The sequence below is a fragment of the Pelobates fuscus genome, chromosome 12, assembly GCF_036172605.1.
Source record: "Pelobates fuscus isolate aPelFus1 chromosome 12, aPelFus1.pri, whole genome shotgun sequence".
NCBI lineage: Eukaryota > Metazoa > Chordata > Amphibia > Anura > Pelobatidae > Pelobates > Pelobates fuscus.
Window position 1 is genome coordinate 39,137,791 of NC_086328.1, and position 13,278 is coordinate 39,151,068.

A 13,278-nucleotide genomic window follows, 5' to 3' on the forward strand; every position below is an offset into this window, starting at 1 on the left:
CCATCACTCCCTCATTTTCAGGCCCACCTACACAAATCTTATATAAAAACGTTCAGCTATCCCTGCTGCCACTAAAAATGTCCACAGCTAATCCATAGTCCTTATAGTTTTCACAATATGACCATTTGTTTGCAACTCACGCAGTCCATTGACATTCATTGAAACTCCATTCTGCAAAGCTCACATTTGAAGGGTAATTTCTAAACTGCGACTGTGCCTTCATTGTTAATATCTCAGAGACATACTATACATCAAAATGTAGGTCTGGGTCTTGTGATTCTCACAATATAAAGCTCTTCACTGTAGGATTTAGAGTTTTTAAAATACGACCGTTTGAAGATGGCAACCGCAAAAATACTCTGACCTGTGCAAGGCTGCAGCAGCAAGTGATGTCATAGACAGGGCCTTTTGCACCTGCTAATGTTTTTATAACTATATGTTTTAATGTAACTGTGAAGCACTTTGGGCAACAATGTTGCAATTAAATGTGCTATATAAATAAATAATAACAGTTACTCCGCCCACTCCAGTTGTAGACTACTGGTGGAGGCAAGAACACTTCACACAATTTCCCCAGAAATTGTAGCTTTTCTAGTTATTAAGTGTTCTTGCATAGCAAGACCACTTAATGTTATCTCACATATATATTATTATTATTATTAAGTGTTCTTGCATAGCAAGACCACTTACTGTTATCTCACATATATATATATGAAGATGGCAACCGCCAAAATACTCTGACTTGTGCCAGGCTGCAGCAGCAAGTGATGTCATAGAGAAAGCCTTTTCTACACCTGCTAATGTTTTTATAAATGTATGGTTTTATGTAACTGTGCAACAACATTGCAATTAAATGTGCTATATAAATGATAACAGTTACTCCGCCCACTCCAGTTGTAGACTACTGGTGGAGGCAAGAACACTTTACACAATTTCCCCAGAAATTGTAGCTTTTCTAGTTATTATTATTCTTATTATAGCCAAATTTGCCACCCTAACTCCTCCCACAGTTTTTACACTACATAGACAAAAATATACCAAAACGTGCAGATTGTTCCCGATCGGATTGCTATTACTTTGTGGAACGTTTCGCCGAATGGTTCACGGAATATTGTCGTTCTTGTGGCGAAATTTGTCCCATAGGAATGAATGGCAAAGCTAGAGTGGGAGCTGGCAAAAGCTGAAAAATCAGGACATGATTTCTAAACTGCCACCACTCCCTCATTTTCAGGCCCACCTACACAAATCTTATATCAAAACGTTCAGCTATCCCTGCTGCCACTAAAAATGTCCACAGCTAAGTCGTATTCTTTATAGTTTTCACAATATGACCATTTGTTTGCAACTCACGCAGTCCATTGACATTCATTGAAACTCCACTCTGCAAAGCTCACATTTGAAGGGCAATTTCTAAACTGCGACTGTGCCTTCATTGTTAATATCTCAGAGACATACTATACATCAAAATGTAGGTCTGGGTCTTGTGATTCTCACAATATAAAGCTCTTCACTGTAGGATTTATAGTTTTTAAAATACGACCGTTTGAAGATGGCAACCGCAAAAATACTCTGACCTGTGCAAGGCTGCAGCAGCAAGTGATGTCATAGACAGGGCCTTTTGCACCTGCTAAAGGTTTCTATAACTGTATGTTTTAATGTAACTGTGAAGCACTTTGGGCAACAACGTTGCAATTAAATGTGCTATATAAATAAATAATAACAGTTACTCCGCCCACTCCAGTTGTAGACAGGGAGGCAAGAACACTTCACACAATTTCCCCAGAAATTGTAGCTTTTCTAGTTCTTATTATTCTTATTATAGCCAAATTTGCCACCCTAACTCCTCCCACAGTTTTTACAGTACATAGACAAAAATTTACCAAAACGTGCAGATTGTTCCCGATCGGATTGCTATTACTTTGTGGAACGTTTCGCCGAATGGTTCACGGAATATCGTCGTTCTTGTGGCGAAATTTGTCCCATAGGAATGAATGGCAAACCTAGAGTGGGAGCTGGCAAGAGCTGAAAAATCAGGACATGATTTCTAAACTGCCATCACTCCCTCATTTTCAGGCCCACCTACACAAATCTTATATAAAAACGTTCAGCTATCCCTGCTGCCACTAAAAATGTCCACAGCTAATCCATAGTCCTTATAGTTTTCACAATATGACCATTTGTTTGCAACTCACGCAGTCCATTGACATTCATTGAAACTCCACTCTGCAAAGCTCACATTTGAAGGGCAATTTCTAAACTGCGACTATGCCTTCATTGTTAATATTGCAGAGACATACTATGCATCAAAATGTAGGTCTGGGTCTTGTGATTCTAGCAATATAAAGCTCTTCACTGTAGGATTTATAGTTTTTAAAATATGACCATTTGAAGATGGCAACCGCCAAAATACTCTGACTTGTGCCAGGCTGCAGCAGCAAGTGATGTCATAGACAAAGCCTTTTACACCTGCTAATGTTTTTATAACTGTATGTTTTAATGTAACTGTGAAGCACTTTGGGCAACAACATTGCAATTAAATGTGCTATATAAATAAATAATAAGTTACTCCGCCCACTCCAGTTGTAGACTACTGGTGGAGGCAAGAACACTTCACAATTTCCCTAGAAATTGTAGCTTTTCTAGTATTATTAAGTGTTCTTGCATAGCAAGACCACTTAATGTTATCTCACATATATATTATTATTATTCTTATTATAGCCAAATTTGCCACCCTAACTCCTCCCACAGTTTTTACCCTACATAGACAAAAATATACCAAAACGTGCAGATTGTTCCCGATCGGATTGCTATTACTTTGTGGAACGTTTCGCTGAATGGTTCTCGGAATATCGTCGTTCTTGTGGCGAAATTTGTCCCATAGGAATGAATGGCAAAGCTAGAGTGGGAGCCAGCAAAAGCTGAAAAATCAGGACATGATTTCTTAACTGACACTACTCCCTCATTTTCAGGCCCACCTACACAAATCCTATATCAAAACGTTCAGCTATCCCTGCTGCCGCTAATGTTTTTATAACTGTATGTTTTAATGTAACTGTGAAGCACTTTGGGGGACAACGTTGCAATTAAATGTGCTATATAAATGATAACAGTTACTCCGCCCACTCCAGTTGTAGACTACTGGTGGAGGCAAGAACACTTCACACAATTTCCCCAGAAATTGTACCTTTTCTAGTTTATATAGCGCCAGCAAATTCCGTAGCGCTGTACAATGGGTGGACTAACAGACATGTAATTGTAACCAGACAAATAAACGCACAGGAACAGAGGGGTTGAGGGCCCTGCTCAATGAGCTTACATACATATACACACACATATATATATTTATATACATACATTCTCACATCTATACTCCATGCAAAAACATGCTTATATTTAAACATATTGTGTATGCATGTGTAAATACATACATACATATATATATATATATATATATATACATATACACACACACACAGCATATATATTTACACATGCATACACAATGTGTTTGAATAAAGGCATGTTTTTGCATGGAGTATGTGTGTGAATGTTGGTGTTTGAATGCAGTGCATTTGTGTGTAGTGTATAAACCTTCATCACACACACACACCAATATACATACACACACACACACGGACACACTGATACACAGACACTCAGGCAAACTAACACGTTTCACACACACACACGCACACGACACAGTTACACACACAGATAAACAGACACTCAGATAGATACACACACTGACACAAAATAACACAGAGACACACATGCTGACACAGGTAGACAAAGACATTCTGACACACACATACTGACAAACAGACAGACATAAGGACACACACGTAATTTTTTAGCCACCCTCCTGTTTTTTACCTTTTGGGTGCAGAAGGGTGGCTGGTGGCGATGTGAGTCAGTGTGGCAGCTGGCTCTCCCCTCCTCACTGCCTCCGCTCTGACACCTCCTTCCCACTTGGAGTAAGCTGGGAGGAAGGGACCAGCTGCCAATTCCGCCCAGCACTAGTTGCGGCTGCCATTTTTAAAGGGACCTGGTCGCACTATTAAAGGGCCGCAGCGCTGACTGGGCCCCTGAAGACAAATGCCCATTGGGTGGCCCTAAGTGCATGGGCCACATAATAGGCCCTATTAGTATGCAGGACCTAGTGCAGCTGCACCAAAGGAAGTTCCGCAGATAAGGAATGTGGGGCCCGGGCCCCCAGGTCTGTGACATCCATTATGGTTGTCACCCACTGATGGTGGCCCTGACACCAAGTCTTCTCAGACATAAAAGTTACATGCATTTTCCTGTGCTGTCCTAATAATAAATACCTCACCGTACCCCTAACACTTACATTTGCAGAGTTATTTACGATGCACCATCATTTGAGAGAAATTCAGTGAAAATGACCAGATTATGACTGGATTTGCAATTTTCATTTTCAAATCTGTTCAAAATTAGGTAATTCTGACCTAATGAGTCAGACATAGTCCGTGTCCCCCTTATTTTAATAACCCATCCCACTGCCCAGAGAATGAGATATTCATGTTTGAACAAACAATTACTTTTCACCATTTATTTGGATCTGACTCACTATCCATGCAATGCTACAGTCACAGTTTGGCTAATTTGATCTGAAATGCGAAGATGGGTTTTCAATTCATGGTTTACTGAACAACCTCAAAAGGGTCAGCTTGAATGACAACTACAGTTCTCCAACTCCAATAATTCTGATCAATATTTACATTAGGCTTGAGTTGAATGTACCTGCAGTAAGACAGACTCAAAGTAGGGAATACGGTAACTGAAGAGAAACTGCAAAATGTGCATTGACAAGAGACCGACACAGAGGTGAGGACAGAACTGACTGGTTCGTACCCTCTCGTACAATCCGAACATAATTGAAAGATTAGTATTTTCCAAGATTTCCACGTTAAAAAAGCCTGACAATCTAACACCATCTCGAAAAAGTCAGAAAAGAAAGAGTTTAGCCAGGATTATAGTCAGGCGCCTAGGAGTGGTGCATCTTGCCTAAGAATGCAGAGAGTGAGTGACTTCTATGCATATTAAAGAAATATGAAAAAAAAATAAAAAATTGTCTCCACTCAGAAGTTAATGGGATTCTGCGGTAAGAGCTCTCTTTGTGGAAGAGATAATAGGTTCCTGGCAGCATTAGTGCGGGCTGGAGGATAAGGGTTCTTTTCACAGGTGCATTTGCTTGTTAATTTGCATCTCTAGTGCCTGTACCCATTCTAATTGACAAGTCACAAGGACAGAATTTCATTTTCCTGCCCACCTGCTCCAGCGTCCCTTATGCCCACTCATAAAGGAACATTAATAGACTTTACTCCACTCGGATGTCAACATTCGATCACCAGCTACACTTGACACAGAGCAGAAAACGGACAATCCACCGCCTAGAAATTAAGTGCTTTCTGATTGGACTGCAACCTTCTTCATTTAAAGGGTTAAACATTCACAAGATGATGATGCAGGAGGCTAATCTTCAACACCCACTTCAAATACATTAAATTATCTCTGTGTAGGATTCCACAAAGAGAAGCTAAGTATTACAGAAACTGTCATGCTTAACTCTTCTGATTTCAAATAAGCATTCATCAATTTAGGTCTCGGGGGAGTATGTTGGTCGTTCTCGTCAGTGCATCTAATAAGTAATACAAGGATTAGTACCAAAACCTGATCAGAATGTGCAAGATGATTATTTTAACTTCCAGAGGTTGTCTTTTTATGTCTGTAGGTCATCTGTTGTCCCTGTATGAAACTGCATAAAACATTCCTTTGGAGGTACGGGACAATTCTCCGTAACATGTGAATCCATACATAGTATGGCACATCTGCATTCTTTTTCAGACAGCAGGGTAGTAGAGACCAAGTCTTTCTGTAGCTTGCTGGTAAAAAAAAAAAAAAGTGTTAAACCTTGATAAATCCGTGTTCCATATACAGGGTTTTAATCCTAAAATAAGTTTGTTAATGCTTTGTGAATATATTTTATTTCACATGGTAACAGATTTCTTGCAATTGCGATACAAACATTGACTGAGATTTTTCAATGTCTGTTAGATAATTTATCCCCCCTCAACTGCTACATAACCAATTACAGTTTACATAGATTTCATTGTCACTACCGATTTCCCTTCCCTTAGATCTATTTCTATCAAAGCTTAACAAACACGCTTGCTATACGAAGCTTCTTCTTAACATGGATGTCTGGGAAAGGGACCTAGGAGACAATCTTCCCCAAGACAAGGAACATTTTTGCTGATAACTGTACACGTTCCTCACTAAACATTCTCTTAAAGTAAAATGCATACCAAGTCTGGCATATTCTGGTAGAGGGGTACAGAAACGTTTTGTCAAAAAAACAAAACAAAAAAAGGTTTCACGCACATCCATGACCTATTCGGGTCACGGGGGATATCTGGACCCATGGATCACTCTTCAAGGGTACAAAACTAGTAACAAACTGGTATTCCAAATTTAGAGATAAAAAATAGGTTGCACCAAATGTTGGTCTGGAGATGTTAAACATCACTGATAATAAAAACTAGTAATCCCAAATAATAATCCCAAATTCGATTGATAGCAGAATTCTTGATATGGGAGATGAAGTAAAGCAGGTATTGTGATGTCTTCACCAGCTTATGTGGATTGTCATTTCATATCACAGAATCCGCATAAGCTGGTGAACACGCTATTAATCGAATTTGGAACTATTTTATAAATACTATTTTACTACTTTATTATTAGTGTTGTTTAACATCCCTTCACCAACATTTGGCGCAACCTGTTTTTTTGCCTCTCTCTTTAATATACTCTCTTGCATTGTTGGGATATCCAAGTTTCAGTGTTCGCTGCATATTGGAACTAGCCCTGTATCAAAATGTTTTTCTATTTTTTGGTATCCCAAATTTGCCTGCTGGCCAACTACAGCGTGTCGAGGATGTGAAGAAGAAGAAGAAAAAAAAAAAAAAAAAACGTGAGGAGTTTCTGTCTCAAATTAATTTATGGTCCGTCCTTGGCAAGATGACCTGCTTAAATGACTGACAGCCTTGTGTGCTCCTTGGACAGACCAAACCCCTTTCCATGTGGTGTGTCCTTTGGGCTACACCACCAATATGAATTGCATCACTAACCAGCCCACTTGTACCATTCCCACTGCTAGAGCACTTGATATCTCTGTCTTTTCCTGGGCTTGTCACGTATTAGCAGAGCATACAGTGTTGCAGAATATGTTGGCACTCTGTAATTAGAACATGATTCAAATGTTTGCATGCATGCAGACCAGAGGCATAGTAAGGGGGTTTGGGTAGTTTGTCTTGGGTCACAGGCTGGAGGGGACTGCACAGAAAACCCTCACCTGCCTGTCACTTTGTGTAGCATGGCCTCACAAGAGATACTACATTAGGGAATAGAAGAATGTGGTGGGGCTGAGCTACAGGACAGGTAGAAAGGGAATAGGAGACAATGGGGGTAAGGCTGCAAGGGAGGGGTGTAAAATTCAACAAGCATAAGAAACTTAAGGGGGTAAAGAGCCAAAAGGGGGTAAAAAGACAAGAGACACAATAAATTGTGTAGGAGACACGAGGGGGTGGGGGACACAAGAGTGGTGTAAAAGAGGCATGAAACACATGTGGGGTCTTTAAATATGCAGACATCCATATATAAGCATGTATCTAGAAACACGGAGTTTCAAAGAAGACAGGCAATTTATTATATGACATGTCCATTTATCAGGGAAAAAAAAAACTCAACCTTGACAAAGAACTGGGTACAGGTCGAAACGTTGCGGTATCCATTAAAGCTGCTTAAAGTATCACAGTGAGTGCCTGAGATTTTTTTCCTTGACATATGTTTAATGGGGTATGATGAGTGCAACTCTCTTTTCTCTTTTGATGTCCATTTATCATGTCATTAGTAATAACCACAAAGGCTGGGATTCATGTCCACTTTGACCAAAGAGCTGGATACAAAACTCCATTTAATTAAACCAGTCATTTTCACATTCTTTCATCCACTGAGGTTTTTGTTTACATTGCCCAGTAGTGGGCTTTATAATACAAATAACTAAAGGGACCATTAGGGATATCCAATTACTGGAGGACAACAACAAAACAAGTTTAAAATCCAAGTGCTCTGCAACATAACAGAATAGCATGATTAGGTCAGGTTTGCAGAAGTTTGGACAATTTGCATGTTTCCTGTCAACTAGATAGTAATAATATTGTTAAAACTTGTTGATTATGCCTGCCATTGGTGGACCAACCAACGGGGCCTACACCGGTCCCACAAGCTTGGGTGGCCTATTGGGTGTACCTCATAATTAGGGACACAGCGACTTTATGGGCTCTAATCAAGGGCCCAGTTAGGCACCAATATTCTATACCAGCGCGACCAGACCCCTGTCAGATTGACAATGTTGGGAGAAAAACTTTTTAGGTCACTTCCTCCCAGTCAAGCGCTGCGTGGGGAGGATTAGTTGGACGCACAGAGAAAAAGGGGAGAGAACCCGGATCAGACTCCCATCAGCTTCAGTCAGCTCTGGACACCAATAAGCCACTTTTCTGCACCTACAAGCTACGGAAGCACTGTGGTGTCTAAATAATACAAATTATAACGTGTGTGTTTGCGTCAGAGTGTGTGTATCTGTTTTAGAATCTATGTGTATATGTATCTGTGTGTGTCAGTGTGTATCTGTGTCAGAATGCCTGTGGCTGTGTATACGTCCATAGGTCCTAGCATTCAAACACTATACAGAGATACACCTCTGCATTTAAACGCCAAAACTACACACAAATGCAAAATATGTACAAACACATCCCTGCAGTTAAAACACTGCATTCCATCAAACCCCTGTATTCAAAACACCAACACTACATACAAATACAAATCTGCATTTGAACGCCAACATTACTTACAAACACACCACTAACTTCAAATGACAAAAGTACAATACACAACTACTTAATACAAAAAAAATGCTTTGAAAACGCACAAACACAGCTTATAAATACAACCCTGCCAGGCTGGGGGAATTGTAGAACCCAAGTTGGCAAAGAACAGTGTTCGATGAGTTACAGTTGAGCTATCTTTGGCCACCCTTGTACTAGAGGACACAAAATAATGTCTTGCATCAGGGTCCTCCCTTCAATAGCTCTGCCACTAATCATTGCCAATTGGTTGAAGAACCAGTTGCCAAAAGGAACCCACTAAAACATACTTAAGTACTTACAAGATTACTTAAAAGTTATGCAATTTAAGCACTCGGGGACAGTACTGCAAATCTGGTATAACACGAATACACATTTTTTTTAAATGGAAAATGGGGAGAGGGGGCATAACTATGCAGTCTCTGACAACCTCTAGATAAGGGGTAGGCAACGTTCAGAACTCCAAATGTTGTCTCCCATAATGCTTTTCAAGTCATAATGCTGGCAAAGACTCATGAAAGATGTAGTCCATAACATCTGCAGTGCTGAAGGCTACCCACCCCTGCTCTAGATCAATGGATTCCTTTCACTTGATGACATAAAGCACTGTATTCTAGAACAAAGTGGTACCCATGCAGCAATCGCCATGGTAACCAAATAAATGTTTCTTGCTCCACATTAAGCACTTTGAAATGGCCTTTATACACACACACACACACAAATACGGAATAGGGAATACATGGTGTATGATCAATAAGTCACTGCTTATATTTCCGCACTCTTTGCTCTGTGTGCAAAGCCACAGGAATCTTCTGTGGACAGCTGTTGTTAAATTTCAGCTCATCAGTTTAATTGCATCAAATGAGAAAAAAAAATCATAAGGCAGCTAGCTCTGCGGTTTGAATCACTCAGTCTGATTAAACAAGACTCCCCTATGCACTGGGACGAGCATAGCTGAAACTATATATTAGTTAGCATGAATAACAGATCAAAGAATCAGGTCACTTCCCTCCTACAGTCCTTATTTTATTTATTTATTTTAACCTAAAAAGCAGCTGTTTCTACACATAGTACACGAAGGTACTGCGATACATATACTGGATAGATCAAGCAATGTTCTGGGATTTAGTTTGAAGACCGCTGGACGAGAAAGAAATCAGAGGACAGTATTTTTCTTTGTAAAGATTATTTTAACCATTTACATCATCAGGAATGGATAGGAGCTAGTTCTCTAGCGGTTTTATGAATACAAAGCTTCTGGTACTGGGAAAGCATGCTGGGGGTTTTAGTTCTCAACAGCTGCCTTTTGGCCAACCCTGGTTTAAACTCAGCTTGTGAATACAGCAATTGTCAGAGCAGTGAATGGCTTAAAGGACCACTATAGGCACCCAGACCACTTCAGCTTAATGAAGTGGTCTGGGTGCCAGTTCCAGATAGGATCAACCCTTTTTTTTTTTTTAAATAAACATAGCAGTTTCAGAGAAACTGCTATGTTTACACTGAGGGTTAATCCAGGCTCTAGTGGCTGTCTTATTGACAGCCGCTAGAGGTGCTTGCGTGCTTCTCACTGTGAAAATCACAGTGAGAAGACGCCAGCGTCCATAGGAAAGCATTATGGCTCTTGACGCTCATGCGCATTCAGCCGATGACGTCGCGAGGAAGAAGGAGAGGAGGAGGAAAGCTCCCCGCCCGGCGCTGGAGAAAGGTAAGTGTTAAACCTCTTCCTCTCCCCAGAGCCCGGCGGGTATGTTTTCCTGGCACTATAGTGGTCCTTTAACATACCAAACACATGTACCTTAAAAGCAGCAAAAAATATTCCGAATAGAATAGGATGGCGGGAAACTACATTAAGTCATCTTTCACAGATTAGGAATTCAGAAATTCAATGCATTCGACACAATGCTAACCTTCACACTACACGCTGTTCTTTATTTAAAGGGTTATTCCAAGCAGCATAACCACTTTACTGATTTAAAGTGTTTGTGGTGCCTGGAGACCCAGTCTGTATGTGCAGGGTTTTCCTATGAAATACTGCACATACAGAGTTTAACCCCTCTACACCTCCGGCAGCGTCACTGCGGTAACATTTCCAGCCCAGAACAAGAGTTTCAGGCTTAACAATATGTGAGAAAGACTGAACCAGATGGACGCATGTCATTCTTGCACCAGGGCCCTCTCTACGTCAGTCCCGCCACTGGTCTTATTAAATTACCTGACTTGTACAAAAAGTGAGCTATTTAGCGCCTATGCCTATACATTTCTACATGATCAGACATTTCAGATAAATAACCCTTCCATTTTGTTTGATGCCAAAATGCCAATTCGTCATGAATCCCTATCTATAGGTAAGGTGCCGCAGTACTACAATTGACGCTGTGCATCCTTCCGACGTCCTGGAACTTGCTGGTGCAATAGCAGCCCATGCCATTCTACTAATGATGTGCGCAGACATCCTTACATCATTTTTTACGCTGTGGCAACTTGCATCATTCTAGCAATGCTGCTCTCATACGTCATTGCGTCATTTTTTTATTATGCTAGCCAATGGCGTCAATTCAAGGATTAAATGAAATTGTGAGTTTGGTTGTTTCTTGCCCTGTTGTGGTCTCCAAGAGTACGTACCGTACATGATTGTAAACTCTAATGATTGGTAATCTATCACTACGAATAATTTTATCATCCTACTCTTTAGTGAAATGCATTAGGAAGTTATACAACAGCCAGCTTCTTTTCGACTATGCCAGCGTACCGGAATTTAACCCAATATTCAAGGGCAACCGGGTTTAAGGTGCCGACACTTGTGTAATTAGTGAATCGTTGCAGTACTGTGTGTCTGCTGTGGTAATCTCGTTAGAGGAGAGAAAAAAGAGAAGTTAGGGAGGGGTGAAATGCAGAATAAAAAAAATTGAAAGCAATTAAAGTAATGACCTAAACCCTTATTCAGAGATAATAAACACGCTCAAATGCTAATACCAGTTTCATGGTTGCCCTGGAGGTTTTCTACCCATACAACTCTGCAATATATGCAGAATAATAGACATAATAATGCAATACAAACAGGGATAGGTTTTTATTAAAATCTGGTTTATTATATGTGAACTTTGAAATTGCCGTTTAATGAATGAGTGAACATGTTGGATCTTGTATGTTATAGATAGATAGAGAGAGATATTATATATATATATATATATATATATATATATATATATATATATATATATATATATAAAGAATTTACATATATATTTATGCAAAAATAAATAAAACAACCCCCGCCCCCCAAAAAAAACATTACAACTGCCCGCCAATCATAACAGACCCGACACATACTCTGTTCTAAATCTTCACTCCATGCCGCAAGTGAATTATGTGTCATGTCATTTACTCGCATTATTGCATGTTCCTAGAGTGTCCCTAGAGAGCTACAGAGGGATCAGCAATGGCTGAGAGATTTCAGATACTTCCTGCTGGAAGAAACGGTTATCATCATAAAGGATATGAGACTAGTGATTTTTATACATATTTATTTCTGGATTGATTTTATGGAATATCCAGTGCATTAAAAGGGGTTAAACAAACAAAACAAATCTAAGTTTAGCAATTTTAACAGCTAAGCCATCTATGAAACGGTTAATGATACAACTGCAGCTTATACAGAAATAAATGTTTAATCAGTAATGATTGCAGAAATTAACCAGCATTCAGAGAGAGGGTTTGTGCCGATGCCTTTGTATGAGGTTCGAGAAGACCAACAATGAATATTTTAGGCAACATATATTTGTGTATAACACAATTCGGCAGTGGCCCATGAAAAGGAAAACAATATATAGAAATATAAAAGTGAAAATAGATTTTTTTTTAATATATATATATATATATATATATATATATATATATATATATATATATATATATAAAAGAAAATTCTATTTTTAAATATACAGACTGTTCTAATTTGAAACACTAGCAAGCATAGGTATGCTAAACACATAACTACACATTTATTATTTTTGTATAATTCAGGATACTATTTATAAAAAAAAAAAAAAAAGGGTAGACCACAATAAGAATAAGCATCACAGTTTGGTCTCCAGGTGGAGATTGAGACCACCCACACCTCTTGTTTTTTTGCAGTCCCCACCTTCTCATCTCCTAAGCTTCATCCACAAAGCATCATTGTCGACAAGTTAAAAAAAACAAAAACAAAAAAAACTTTACACATTCATAAAATGGCAATCGTTTAATTTATATGTTGAATTCGCAAATTCCATTTAATTTCTTTCTTCAATGACCGAACGAGAAACTACTTTTTGTGACAATTAAACTGTATTTATTG

The 13,278-nt window shown here is 39.3% G+C and overlaps 2 protein-coding genes across 2 annotated transcripts in view; both read right to left on the bottom strand.

Moving 5' to 3' along the window:
* Positions 1-13,278, bottom strand: part of LOC134578629 (inactive hydroxysteroid dehydrogenase-like protein 1) — a 1,053,979-nt gene that overhangs the window by 249,993 nt on the left and 790,708 nt on the right. The gene's annotated exons all lie outside the window — the stretch shown is intronic.
* The window catches only part of NECAB2 (N-terminal EF-hand calcium binding protein 2), a 114,729-nt gene that overhangs the window by 73,404 nt on the left and 28,047 nt on the right, over positions 1-13,278 (bottom strand). The window lies entirely within an intron of this gene.